The following is a 14,146-nucleotide window of genomic DNA, read 5'->3' on the forward strand; positions in this document are numbered from 1 at the left end:
CAATGTTACACCGTGGACTGACAGCATCTAGGGACCCCCCCAGTCCCAAACCCCCATGCACACACACACACACACACACACACACACACACACACACACACACACACACACACACACACACACACACACACACACACACACACACACACACACACACACACACACACACACACACACACACACACACACCCTCTCTCCTCCCTCCCACCCTGCTCGGGCGCCCTCGCCTCCCTATCCCCCTCCACTAAATGCTGCTGCTGCCACAACTGGGCTGTTTTATCTCAGTCTCCTCAGGGAGATTAGCGTCATTTTTTACTCTGTCCAACTTCTCTCTGGTTTCGATAAAAAAGGCGGGTTGTGGCCCAGATGTGCAACACTATGCTGAAGAGGCTTAGAGGCTTGTCCCAATCCCTTCTTCTCCACTCTTTCTGTCTGCTCGCTCTGCCTACTCTCTCATTCCACATATCTCACTCCATCCTTCTCCCCCAATGCCATTTCCTGCCTCTTTTACGCTTAAATATATATAAAAATAATAATAATAAAAAGACATTGCGAGAAAAACCCAAGTTCATGATTGATGTTTAAAAACTCTTGAGGGTGCTAAAGCTGAAACGTTGGAATCTATAGAAGTGTCCAGAGTGGGCCAGAGAGGGGCAAGCTTTATAATGTCACCAACCAGACAGCATGGAAACCAGTGTGATACTCAGAGTGTGTCAGAGCTCCAGAGATAATGCCCTGAGTTGTGCCTTGCTCCTCTACAGTGTACATCACTAATGAAGGGGCGGACGGGGGACACCTCAGGACAGCCTCATGGGTTACACAGCAATGAACTACAACACAGAGTGGGGAAGGGGATGGTGTCGGGCTAGTTGGACACTCGGGAAGCTCCGATATGAGATTCACTCTGGGGCACAAAGGATCAGCCCATCTCACTAACATGAGCACAGACACACACGTATACAAAGATGATTTGCAGTTCTCAACATATGCGGGGAGTGAGGTTGAAACATGTAAAGCCTAGTCAGTTTCCCTGACACACCGAACTAGAGTTCAGTGTTCTTCTTCCTCGGATGGTGCTAATGAGGGGTAGAGATTACTGTACAGTAGGCTATGTATGGAGAGTGGCAAGCGTGTGTGTGTGTGTGGGGGGGGAGGGACAACAACAGGAAGCAGGGAGTCTGTACTGTAGTATACTGGGGGATAAGGACACAGCTGGGCATGGAGCTAAATGTGAACTCTGGTCCACAACCGGTCAAATCCGCATGTATAACTTCCTGGAGAACTCATCTAGAGATCAATGCATGATTTATGAGAAAGTTCATGTTTCACAAGCATGCAAACCCATGTCTCAAACAGAGACACATTTACCCAGCCATGCAGCCAGCATGTGTGAAATCAACAAGGTTTTAGGGATGACCGTTTCTTCCCCAGTAGGAATAATACGAAATACAGTTGAAGTCGGAAGTTTACATACACTTAGGTTGGAGTCATTAAAACTCTTTTTTCAACCAATCTACACATTTCTTGTGAACAAACTATAGTTTTGGCAAGTCGGTTAGAACATCTACTTTGTGCACGACACAAGAACATTTTCCAACAATTGTTTACAGACAGATGATTTCACTTAGAATTCTCTGTATCACAATTCCAGTGGGTCAGAAGTTTACATACACTAAGTTGACTGTGCCTTTAAACAGCTTGGAAAATGCAGAAAATGATGTCATGGCTTTAGAAGCTTCTGTAAGGCTAATTGACAACATTTGAGTCAATTGGTGGTGTACCTGTAGATGTATTTCAAGGCCTACCTTCAAACTCAGTGCCTCTTTGCTTGACATCATGGGAAAATAAAATAAAATCAGCCAAAAAAGATTGTAGACCTCCACAAGTCTGGTTTATCCTTGGGAGCAATTTCCAAATGCTTGAAGGTACCACGTTCATCTGTACAAACAATAGTATGCAAGTATAAACACCATGGGACCACGCAGCCGTCATACCGCTCAGGAAGGAGACACATTCTGTCTCCTAGAGATGAATGTACTTTGGTGCGAAAAGAGCAAATCAATCCCAGAACAACCTTGGACCTTGTGAAGATGCTGGAGGAAACAGGTACAAAAGTATCTATATCCACAGTAAAACGAGTCCTATATCGACATAACCTGAAAGGCCGCTCAGCAAGGAAGAAGCCACTGCTCCAAAACCATAATAAAAAAGCCAGACTACTGTTTGCAACTGCACATGGGGACAAAGATTGTACTTTTTGGACAAATGTCCTTTGGTCTGATGAAACAAAAATAGAACTGTTTGGCCATAATGACCAGCATTATGTTTGGAGGAAAAAGGGAGAGGCTTGCAAGCTGAAGAACACCATCCTAACCGTGAAGCACGGGGGTGGCAGCATCATTTTGTGGGGGTGCTTTGCTGCAGAAGGGACTGCTGCACTTCGCAAAATAGATGGCATCATGAGACAGGAAAATTATGTGGATATATTGAAGCAACATCTCAAGACATCAGTCAGGAAGTTAAAGCTTGGTCGCAAATGGGTCTTCCAAATGGACAATGACCCCAGGCATACTTCCAAAGTTGTGGCAAAATGGCTTAAGGACAACAAAGTCAAGGTATTGGAGTGGCCATCACAAAGCCCTGACCTCAATCCTATAGAAACTTTGTGGGCAGAACTGAAAAAGCATGTGCGAGCAAGGAGGCCTATAAACCTGACTCAGTTACACCATCTCTGCCAGGAGGAATGAGCCAAAATTCACCCAACTTATTGTGGGAAGCTTGTGGAAGGCTACATGAAACGTTAGACCCAAGTTAAACAATTTAAAGGCAATGCTACCAAATATAAATTGAGTGTATGTAAACTTCTGACCCACTGGGAATGTGATGGCTGAAATAAATAATTCTCTCTACTATTATTCTGACATTTCACATTCTTAAAATAAAGTGGTGATCCTAACTGACCTAAAACAGGGAATTTCTACTAGGATTAAATGTCAGTAATTGTAAAAAACTGAGTTTAAATGTATTTGGCGAAGGTGTCTGTAAACTTCAGACTTCAACTGTACATCTGCCACAACATGAAGCAGTTGCTTTTCAAAAAAGCGACAGAAGTCACGGCCGCAAGAAGAAATATCAGAACTAAGAAAGGAAAGATGGACAACAGAGCGAAAGAATGAAGAGCGAGACAGATTAAACGCCCCACACCAGTAGAAACACATTTGAGCTTACCCATGATGTTGCACAATGACTTTAGTCAATAGGCATGATACATTTGTGCTTGAAGTGACAAATCTGAGCTGCCCACTTTGTGCAAATCCATGTGAATGCGGAGTCTATTCCTATGATATGACATACACATTATTTTCAACCTGTGTTTCACTTCAGGGCTGGGTTTTATTTGAATGATACCACCCACCAGCATGCATATTAATCAGAAACAGCTGCAAAGCTATTCCTCTTCATGACTGAAATGAGCCAAACATCCTTGTATTCACTGAGCTATGGAGCTAATTCAAATAACTTGTTTCTTACCTGAAAATTCTCAGAATCAATTGGATAATTTGTAAATGTTCACTTATTTTTGAGCTAGTCTGTATTAAAATGAATGAAATAATTGTGTAGAGGATGGAGAGGACCCTGGTGGAGGCATTTGAATGCAGCAGACAATTCAGTTGAATGCATTCCGGTATCCCCTTTCCCTTTGCCTAAATGTACAGTACCAGTAAAACATTTGGATGTTTTTCCTTATTTGACTATTTTCTACATTGTAGAATAATAGTGGAGACATTAAAACCTTGAAATAACACATATGGAATCATGTAGTAACTAAAAAGGGTGAAACAAATCAAAATATATTTTATATTTGAGATTCTTCAAAGGAGCCAGCCTTTGCCTTGATGATAGTTTTGCACACTCCTAAATATTTTTCCCCCCGGTATCCCCTCTGGGTTGGGTTGGATTAGCTTCGTGTTCCCGTGAAACATCATCATACAGCCACCAATATGTCAGATACAGTATCTACTCGTCATGCAGCCAAGTCCTTTTGTACAGTCAATGTGTGTGTGTGTTTGTGTTTTTATGTTTAGCAAACCTATTTAGAACGTGAAATCACCTCTTTTCTGGATGGGAGAAATTGTGAACGGGAAATATTCAATGCCTGTGTTATCATAACGATTAGCAGAGCAAGTTCAAACATCGGCCTCTCCGGTTCCTCTCCCCCCAAAACCCAGTCCCTTCTTGACCCCCAATCCACCATCCAGGCGCACCAGTGCTCCCTGCCCTGCAACTCAATCAACCTCCGCCCCATCTCCACGACGCTGCTCCAATGGCCAGAAGAGGAAGACAGCTGAGGATCCTTTGGACACTGACATCATGCAGAGGGTTGATGGTATAAAGACACGACAGCAGTGTCCAGGAAAGGACGCCTGCGACGTCGTGGCACCATGGACGGTGTCTATTCCTGCTGATCAACGTCTCCCCGTTTGTCTCACCCCGAAAAACGGTTGCTGGCGCATGTTTATACGTATTTCCTCATTCACATGTTACTGCTGTTCAACTTGTTTCATCTGTGTATTACATGGTTTCATATTCCACCATGTTCCTTTTGTGATAGTCAATACATATGTAAAAGGTATTTGTCTTTGTACTGGCAGAAAATACTCCTGTTTTGAATCAGTCACTCAGCAAACTTGTACTGCTTTGCACATGAACTATGTAGATTAGGTTAATGTCTTGGGGGGGGGGGGGGTTGTCCTTATTATCTACAGCTGGACACTCACCGTTGTACGAAAAGGAGGAAGGGTCTCCATTGAAAGGCCACTACACATGACCATGTACAACCTTGTGTTATGTAATGTCTCGAAGGGTCTAGTCTTATTGTCTACAGCTGGACAGCCATTCTCACCCATGTACCACAGCAGGAAAGTTCTCATTGAAAGGCCACAACACATAACACAAGGTTAGGTCAATGTCTTTGAGGTTCTAGCCTCGCCAAAAATACATGAACAACTAAAACAAGGATAAAGTGACTGTCATTATAGTACTCTTTATTGTAAAGTGTGAATAAGTCCCCAAGAAATTGATTTTGAATGGACCATTATCATGCACCTGTATTGAAACAGGTGCAGTGGGAAAACAAAGTGCATGTCATCTATGCACTTAAATAGCGAATGGAGGACGCTTTTCCTTTTCGTGGTTTATTTTCATGCCAGTCAGGTAGGCTATACTGTTGTAAATATAAGCAATGTGCGGCAGGGTAGCCTAGTGGTTAGAGTGTTGAACTAGTAACCGGAAGGTTGCAAGTTCAAACCCCTGAGCTGACATGGTAAAAATCTGTTGTTCTGCCCCTGAACAGGCAGTTAACCCACCGTTCCTAGGCTGTCATTGAAAATAAGAATTTGTTCTTAACTGACTTGCCTGGTTAAATAAAGGTAAAAAAAACATATTAGGAAAGTTGAGAAATAAATATAGTAGGCCTAGCCTATAGAAAAATTATGGGATCCTCCTCTTTTTATTAGAGGCCATCACTCTGTTTTGTCCCGCAATTGCATAGCCTATAGAAATGTTGCGCAACATGAGCTCATTGGCTCTCATGAAGTGTTTGATTAGATTTTCGATCACATTTGCATTGATGTCAATGTGATTAGAGGGACAATAGAGTGCTGAGTACCAGGCAGTTAGCAAGTTTGGTAGGCTACTAATGACCATCAGCAGCCTCGGAGCTTGGAGAAGTCTAATTACAGTGACTAAAAGGTAATGTGGAATTTGACTGCCTTCATGACTCGTGACCGCCAGTGTGTTGGTAATACGGTCACCGCAACAGCCCTAGTTCAAGCTCTTGCTCCTCAAACTCTAGCAATTGCAATTCAAAAAGAGACATGTTTGCTTCTGCGGCTAAGAAATTGTGTCGTAAAGCATATAACACCGGACTAGCCTGACATGTAGCTAGCATTTGTAAACAGGTATATAACACCGGATCCGGAAGTTCAAACATCGTCGCTAGCTAGTCAAAAAAAGAGTCCCTCTGCTCCTCTTGCTTGGTCAGCTACTCTTGCTCCCCAAGTCCCCTAGTGAATATACACTACACAAGGCGGCCTTCCTCTCTGGGTGGAATGCAACGAAAAGAGCTTGTAGCCATCTTAAGGCTTCCCATCCAAAACAGTTTGGGACAATTTGTGCATATATTAATGATGATGTTTTGTTTTGAATGTTTTTGTTCGTTTTGGTCTTCGGTCTTCGGCCTTTGGTTTTGGTCTTCGGTCTTCGGCCTTCGGTTTTGGTCTTTGGTCTTCGGCCTTTGGTCTTCGGTCTTCGGCCTTTGGTTTTGGTCTTCGGCCTTTGGTCTTGGTCTTCGGTCTTCGGCCTTTGGTTTTGGTCTTTGGTCTTCGGTGTTCGGCCTTTGGTTTTGGTCTTCGGTCTTCGGCCTTTGGTTTTGGTCTTCGGCCTTTGGTTTTGGTCTTCGGTCTTCGGCCTTTGGTTAAGGTCTTCGGCCTTTGGTTTTGGTCTTCGGTCTTCGGCCTTCGGTTTTGGTCTTTGGTCTTCGGCCTTTGGTCTTCGGTCTTCGGCCTTTGGTTTTGGTCTTCGGCCTTTGGTCTTGGTCTTCGGTCTTCGGCCTTTGGTTAAGGTCTTCGGCCTTTGGTTTTGGTCTTCGGCCTTTGGTTTTGGTCTTCGGTCTTCGGCCTTTGGTTGGTCTTTGGTTTTGGTCTTCGGTCTTCGGCCCGGTTTTGGTCTTTGGTCTTTGGTCTTGGTCTTCGGCCTTTGGTTTTGGTCTTCGGCCTTTGGTCTTGGTCTTCGGTCTTCGGCCTTTGGTTTTGGTTTTGGTCTTCGGCCTTTGGTTTTGGTTTGGTCTTTGGTTTTGGTCTTCGGCCTTTGGTTTTGGTCTTCGGTCTTTGGCCTTTGGTTAGGTCTTCGGCCTTTGGTTTTGGTCTTCGGTCTTCGGCCTTTGGTTTTGGTCTTCGGCCTTTGGTCTTGGTCTTCGGTCTTCGGCCTTTGGTTTTGGTTTTGGTCTTCGGCCTTTGGTTTTTTTGGTCTTCGGCCTTTGGTTTTGGTCTTCGGCCTTTGGTTTTGGTCCGGTCTTGGCCTTTTAAGGTCTTCGGCCTTTGGTTTTGGTCTCGGTCTTCTTCGGTTTTGGTCTTTGGTCTTCGGTTTTGGTCTTTGGTCTTCGGCCTTTGGTTTTGGTCTTCGGCCTTTGGTTTTGGTCTTCGGCCTTTGGTCTTGGTCTTCGGTCTTCGGCCTTTGGTTTTGGTCTTTGGTCTTCGGTCTTCGGCCTTTGGTTTTGGTCTTTGGTCTTCGGCCTTTGTTTTGGTCCTTTGGTTTTGGTCTTCGGTCTTCGGCCTTTGGTTAAGGTCTTTTGGTTTTGGTCTTCGGCCTTTGGTTTTGGTCTTCGGTCTTCGGCCTTTGGTTAAGGTCTTCGGCCTTTGGTTTTGGTCTTCGGTCTTCGGCCTTCGGTTTTGGTCTTTGGTCTTCGGCCTTTGGTCTTCGTCTTCGGCCGGTCGGCCTTTGGTCTTGGTCTTCGGTCTTCGGCCTTTGGTTTTGGTTTTGGTCTTCGGCCTTTGGTTTTGGTCTTTGGTTTTGGTCTTCGGCCTTTGGTTTTGGTCTTCGGCCTTTGGTTTTGGTCTTTGGTCTTCGGTCTTCGGCCTTTGGTTTTGGTCTTCGGTCTTCGGCCTTTGGTTTTGGTCTTCGGCCTTTGGTTTTGGTCTTCGGTCTTCGGCCTTTGGTTAAGGTCTTCGGCCTTTGGTTAAGGTCTTCGGCCTTTGGTTTTGGTCTTCGGTCATTGGTTTTTCGGCTGTTCATATTTTTTTCTTTCTCGGTAGCGGTAAGTCTACGCCCCTTCGTTGGTAATTGGCTAACAGTAGGGATACTTCAATTAAGTGTCTCTTGTCATTCAACGAGAGACGAATCATTTTCATGCAAATTTCTTCACTTACGAAATACTGCACTGCATCTTAGTTAGATCTACTTCATCAAAATTAATGACAGATTTCTTGAGTAATCTAAGATTAATTCTGACTATTTTGATGAAGTGTATACTGGCTCAAGATGGACAAACAGTACTATTGTCGCTTTTTTCTTGTTTTTGAACCGAAGGTCTTTTAAGGGAGTATGTGAGCACACTCGTTCGGTTGGCCAAGCGGAGTTTGGCTAGACCAAAGCCGAACTAAAGCATGCTGATGCCTTTACACACAAAGCTTTATAGGAGAGTATAGATCAAACTAATGGCTGGTTCTACAAATCCAATAGAAAACAGTGTTTGCCTGAAATCACCTAAAGTAAAAAGAGATTCAGTTTCAGAGGGAAAACTACCCTTGGCTTGAGTAAATCCATAAAGAAAGGGCAAGGAGGAGAGAGTAAAAGAAACAAAGATTCAGAGAAGTAAGTAAGATCTGTTTATTTATTGTTTGAAAAAAAAAATACTGCTTAAACAATTCATTAGTGCGGACAGACAGACGCGCGCACATAAACTGGGTCTCACACACACACACACACACACACACACACACACACACACACACACACACACACACACACACACACACACACACACACACACACACACACACACACACACACACACACACACACACACACACACACACACACACACACACACACACACACACACACACACACTACATTGAGAAGGACCGAGAAACAGGAGTGTGCATGATTAACCTTTGATCCTCCCTCTGTTCAGTTTGTGTGTGTTGTGTGTGTGTGTGTGTGTGTGCGCACGTGAAAGAGAGTGTGTGTTGAATGATAACTGTGATGTGGGGCTAGCTCTCAGGGGAGACAGAGACAGATAATGTGAATGTGGAGGGGCTGTGTTGTGATCCTGCGATAATGATTTTAAGGGGGTTATGGGTAGATGGTAGGAGGGGGAAGGTGGGGTGGCCTCTCCCGTCAGGATGTCCCTGGGTGCTCCTGGCCTGAACTAAGTGGGTAGGGGGTGAGGGAGGGCATGGTACAGGGGAATGTTTGTGTCTGATCTCTGAAACCACAATGACCTGAGAGACAAGGCAATGGATGTTGGTAGTGGTGTGTTTGTGTCCGTGTGTGTGCACGCGCCTGTGTGTGAATCAGTAGGTCTTTCTGCATCTGTATGGCAATGTGAGTGTGTGTATTTGTGTGAGTACATATGTGTGTATGAGTGTTTATTGACTCTGTAAAACCATTACAATGAAAACAGATAAGAGTGGATGGGAGAGATAATGAGAAAAAGCAGTGGGTTTCATTTGATACCTGAAACCCAAATAAACCCCTCCGACCTGCCAGATTTTCTCTTAGAGTCTTTTCTCATTTCAAGAGATTCTTGAGCGGTATCGATTCTCGAGGGACATTACTCTAATGTAAACTTGCTTATTTCTCATGGTTGAATGCTACCTCCGGATGGCGCGCATGACACTTGCCTGACAGTTACCCCCCCCCCTCCTCCTCTAAGCAGGGCAGCATAAACAAAATTGTCTCGTTGAGCCCAACATACAGGTAAAACTGTCCAGGCAAGAAGCATGCAGCAAGAATCTGATCAACTCACCAGGGCCTGGAACTTAGGCTTACGAGTGTTTTAACGCTGCATCTTTCTTACAACGGCCTTTCCCAAAACACCACCTAAGGCTGCAAATATTGGAGGCGGCTTATTCTAATGTTCTAATGTCACTTAGCCATTCTACGAATGGTCTGACTGTAAGGGTTAGATTACGAGCGTTTTTAAGTCAAACATTCATAGAGATATGTGACATAATACCCATAAAACCTAGAGGTCAAAAGCAGAAATTGTTCCAATCGTTTTTCCACCAGTGATAGAAATACGTTTTTGATATTTTAGTTTTAAGCCTTTCGCAAACCTTAACCCTTACCTTAACCATTCGGAGCTAAGACCTAACCTAAATCATTTTACATTTACATGTATTCAGCAGACACTCTTATCCAGAGCGACTTACAGTGGTGATTGCATACAGTGCCTTTTTGCACGCCCAATTTTTCAGTTTTCGATATGTTAAAAAAGTTTGAAATATCCAATAAATGTCGTTCCACTTCATGATTGTGTCCCACTTGTTGTTGATTCTTCACAAAAAAATACAGTTTTATATCTTTATGTTTGAAGCCTGAAATGTGGCAAAAGGTCGCAAAGTTCAAGGGGGGCGAATACTTTCGCAAGGCACTGTACCTTTTACTTTTTCATAATTAATGCCTAAACTTAACTCCAACCTTACAAAATCTGAGTTAATTCCTAAAGTTAACCCCAACCTTACAAAATCTGAGTTAATTCCTAAAGTTAACTTTAAACACTTAGAATTGCGACGTTTGTAATAGCTTAGAAATATGACGTTTGAGAAACATGGATGAACATCTAATTCTGTTGTGAGACTGAGAGGAAGCGCTTCATGTAGGCTGAACCTGGCACAACGTTTTGATAGCTGTGTAAATAGCTGTGTAAATCGCTCTCGGACAAGTGAACTTTTATCAATATATTCGCCTGTATTCACCCCTTAAAAATGAACTGACGGTTAGCTGCTAACGAGGCTATCACACAGAACTACAAATGTCTGTCAAGCTTCACGTCACTCACCTGGACATGTTGACCTCGACGAGACTGCCGACTCAAGGTTAAGAGTCTCTGGATGAACTATTTAATGTTAGCTATATTTAGTAATGAATACATCGTTTAAAAAGAAAATTCTGTGATCTGTCATGGGCAAGTTTTAAATGTAAATAATACATGTTATCTAGCTAGCTAGCTCATGGTTAACTAGTTTATTTACATGTATTTAATCTTTATTTAACTAGGCAAGTCAGTTAAGAACAAATTCTTATTTTACAATGACGGCCCACCCCGGCCAAACCCTCCCCTAACCTGGACGATGATGGGCCAATTGTGCGCCGCCCTGTGGGACTCCCAATCACGGCCGGTTGTGATACAGACTGGGATGGAGGCCCGACTAGGTGCATTCTGGTCAAAAAAATATGCGTCTTCATTCTTGATTATGGATGCATTCTCCAATTAGTTCAACTGGCTTTGAATCTTCAACAGAACATATCATCAAGGTAGTTCTGAATTGCTTTAACACAGCAGTGCATTCGGGCACCATGAATTGAAATAGATTTCACCTCATTCATATAGTTGGCAGAAATAAGGGATTAAATATAGACCTTCACCATCTGAAGGAGAAGAGGATCTGGTCAAAAAAAAGGGAAGGTTGCCAATACAGCCTTCTTCACAAAACAAAATCCTAATATTCATGGCCAATTGTAAATATCTGACTACTAGTAGAAGAGTATTCTGTATAAGACACAAGTCCAAATGCATGAATAAGCCAACAAATATTAGCTCAAATGAAAATGTTCAATATAACTTCCATTTTGGATCAGGATAGCCAGTAGCTAACTAGCTGGCAGCAAAGATTTGTAGTCGATGTTTACTTTGCCATTCATTAGTATTTTCGAATATGAGAGTAAAATAGAGCAGAACACATTGACAAAAGTCACCTTGTCCGAGAGAGATTTGTACGGTTATCAAAACACAGACCCTGTTAAAGGTGCTTCAAATGATGCTGAAACCCCCCCCCCCCCCCCAAATTGGAACCATGTCCGTGATTAAACGCTAGGTTTTATGAGCATTATGACCTGTCCACTGTGGGGCTCTATAATGATGGCTTAAGGGAAACGGTGCAGAGTGATATAACGACACTCCTCCAAAGGCTCTAACAATGAACTTAGCCTTTAATATGCTTTTGGGACACCGGGCCCGGGGGAATTATTAACGTTGGCGTTTACCTCATATAAAGACTTCCATGATATTGATCAAATGAAGCCTTGTTCGTTCTAAGGTCACGTTAAAATGCGGAAGCTGTACTTTTATATTCGTATGAAAGGGGTAAACCTCCATGTTTGATATGCTAATGTGTTATTATCTCGCAATGCTACATTTAGCTGATTAATGTGTGTACGAACAACAACAGAAACTCTTTACCTGGCTACACATGCTGGTGAATTGTTGCATTATTCAAGAGTGTAACGTTAGCTCCTATGTTTTAGAGGAAAAATTGCTTGCAATGTTGAATATTTTGCAAGCTTACTGGCTCGTCAGCGGCGACTGTGATACTGGTATTTACGCAAACTTGGAGCTGCAGAGCAAGAATGTCTCGTTGCCAGCCGCAACGAAAAGGAAGGCAAAGGACGTCACGGAAAATGACAAAAATGAACCTACCTATTATGTCAATTGAAATCTCGTCGTGCTGCCTCTCCTTACATTTGTTGTCAACGTGAATTTCCTCTTACAAACAAAGTCCCCAATAAACCCATCTGACACTTTATATCGGTTTACATGATCATGAGTCATCACACATAGTCAGCCACACACAGGCTCCATTTTGAATCAGATTCACACAAATGCCTGCAAAAAGACATATGAAACACACGCAGGGAACAGACACACCAGTAACAGGAACCTCAGGCTTCATTTCTGAAACCAGGTCCAAAATGACCTGCTTGAAAAACATGAAGACGGCATCAATAGCCATAACTCTCAGTGAAGGGGTACATTGGGGTGGGACCAAACAGAGCCTGGTGATTGAAGCCACATGTTGAGGCACAGTGAGTGCAGATCACACACACACACTCGTGATTGATTGATTAATCGTGTGAGTGGCTCTTTTCCCCTAAAACGGCAAGTTACACAGAAAAGTCAAAGCAGATGACAATGTATGAATCACACAGTACACTATTACGGTAAACCACACACACGCACGCACTATAACATCCACCAGGAGGGATTCAGAACCAGTCATACACACACTATGCCTCTGAGGACTGACTCAGACAGAACATACGGTACAAACTAGAGAGTGATGAGGTGCTGAGCAGACCTACAGTCACAGTGATGTACTGTACTTAGAAAACAACAGACAGCAAGAGAATGTTAATATGATAGAAGAGATCAACAGTACATAGTGAACTTAATGGTATTTGATAAAATGATGGCATTTGAACGGCAGACAACATACAGTGTAAGTTGCTATTCTTTGCAATAATTAGAGGAGCACATTGAGCTCACTTCAAATGGCTGAGATGAGTAAGCAGGATGTAAGGTCTATGCTATCACTGTGTGAGGGGGGGCTTGGGGTGAGAGGTCTGAGAGGGGCGAGATGAGAACTTCTGTGCCTGAAGGGCAGTGAGGGATGAAGGGTGGGGGGGTAGAGGGTGAGGGTTGAAGGGTGAGAGGGTCAGAACAAACAGGTCTCCAAGATATTCATATTCAAACGCACAAATAAACTCAGAACTCATCGATCAAAAGTATGTGGACACCTGCTCGTCTTATTGCAAAATCATGGACATTAATATGGAGTTGGCCCCCCCCTTTGCTGCAATAACAGCCTCCACTCTTCTGGGAAGGTTGTCCACTAGATGTTGGAACATTGCTGTGGGGACTTGCTTCCATTCAGCCACAAGAGCATTAGTGAGGTTGGGTGCTGATGTTGGGCGATTAGGTCTGGCACACAGTTGGCGTTCCAATTCATCCCAAATTAGTTTGATGGCGTTGAGGTCAGGGCTCTGTGCAGGACAGTCAAGTTCTTACACATTGACCTCGACAAATAATTTCTCTATGGACCCTGCTTTGTGCATGGGGGCATTGTCATGCTGAAACAGGAAAGAGCCTTCCCCAAACTGTTGAAACAAAGTTGGAAGCACAGAATCGTCTAGAATGTCATTGTATGCTGTAGCGTTAACATTTCCCTTCACTGGAACTAAGGGGCCGAGCCTAAACCATGAAAAACAGCCCCAGGCCGTTATTCCTCCACCACCAAACTTTACAGTTGTCACTAGGCATTTGGGCAGGTAGTGTTTTCCTGGCATCCACCAAACCCTGATTCATCCGTCAGACTGCTAGATGGTGAAGGGTCATTCATCACTCCAGAGAAAGCGTTTCCACTGCTCCAGAGCCCAATGGCAGAGAGCTTTACACCACTCCAGCCGACACTTGGCATGGCGATCTTAGTCTTGTGTGCGGCTGCTCGGCCATGGAAACCAATTTCATGAAGCTCCCGACAAAACAGTTGTTGTGCTGACTCTGCTTCCAGAGTCAGTTTGGAAATCAGTAGTGAGTGTTGCATCGGAGGACAGACGATTTTTATACGCTACGCGCTTAAGCACT

At 43.6% G+C, this 14,146-nt stretch overlaps 1 long non-coding RNA gene across 1 annotated transcript in view; it reads right to left on the minus strand.

Annotated features, from left to right (window-relative positions):
- Positions 1–12,320, minus strand: part of LOC124037854 — a 62,473-nt gene extending 50,153 nt beyond the window's left edge. Inside the window, exon 1 of the long non-coding RNA XR_006839248.1 lies at positions 12,203–12,320. This is a non-coding gene — a long non-coding RNA (uncharacterized LOC124037854). The remainder of the gene's footprint in view (positions 1–12,202) is intronic.
- Positions 12,321–14,146: the final 1,826 nt, after the last annotated feature.

The sequence above is a fragment of the Oncorhynchus gorbuscha genome, linkage group LG06, assembly GCF_021184085.1.
Source record: "Oncorhynchus gorbuscha isolate QuinsamMale2020 ecotype Even-year linkage group LG06, OgorEven_v1.0, whole genome shotgun sequence".
Lineage (NCBI taxonomy): Eukaryota > Metazoa > Chordata > Actinopteri > Salmoniformes > Salmonidae > Oncorhynchus > Oncorhynchus gorbuscha.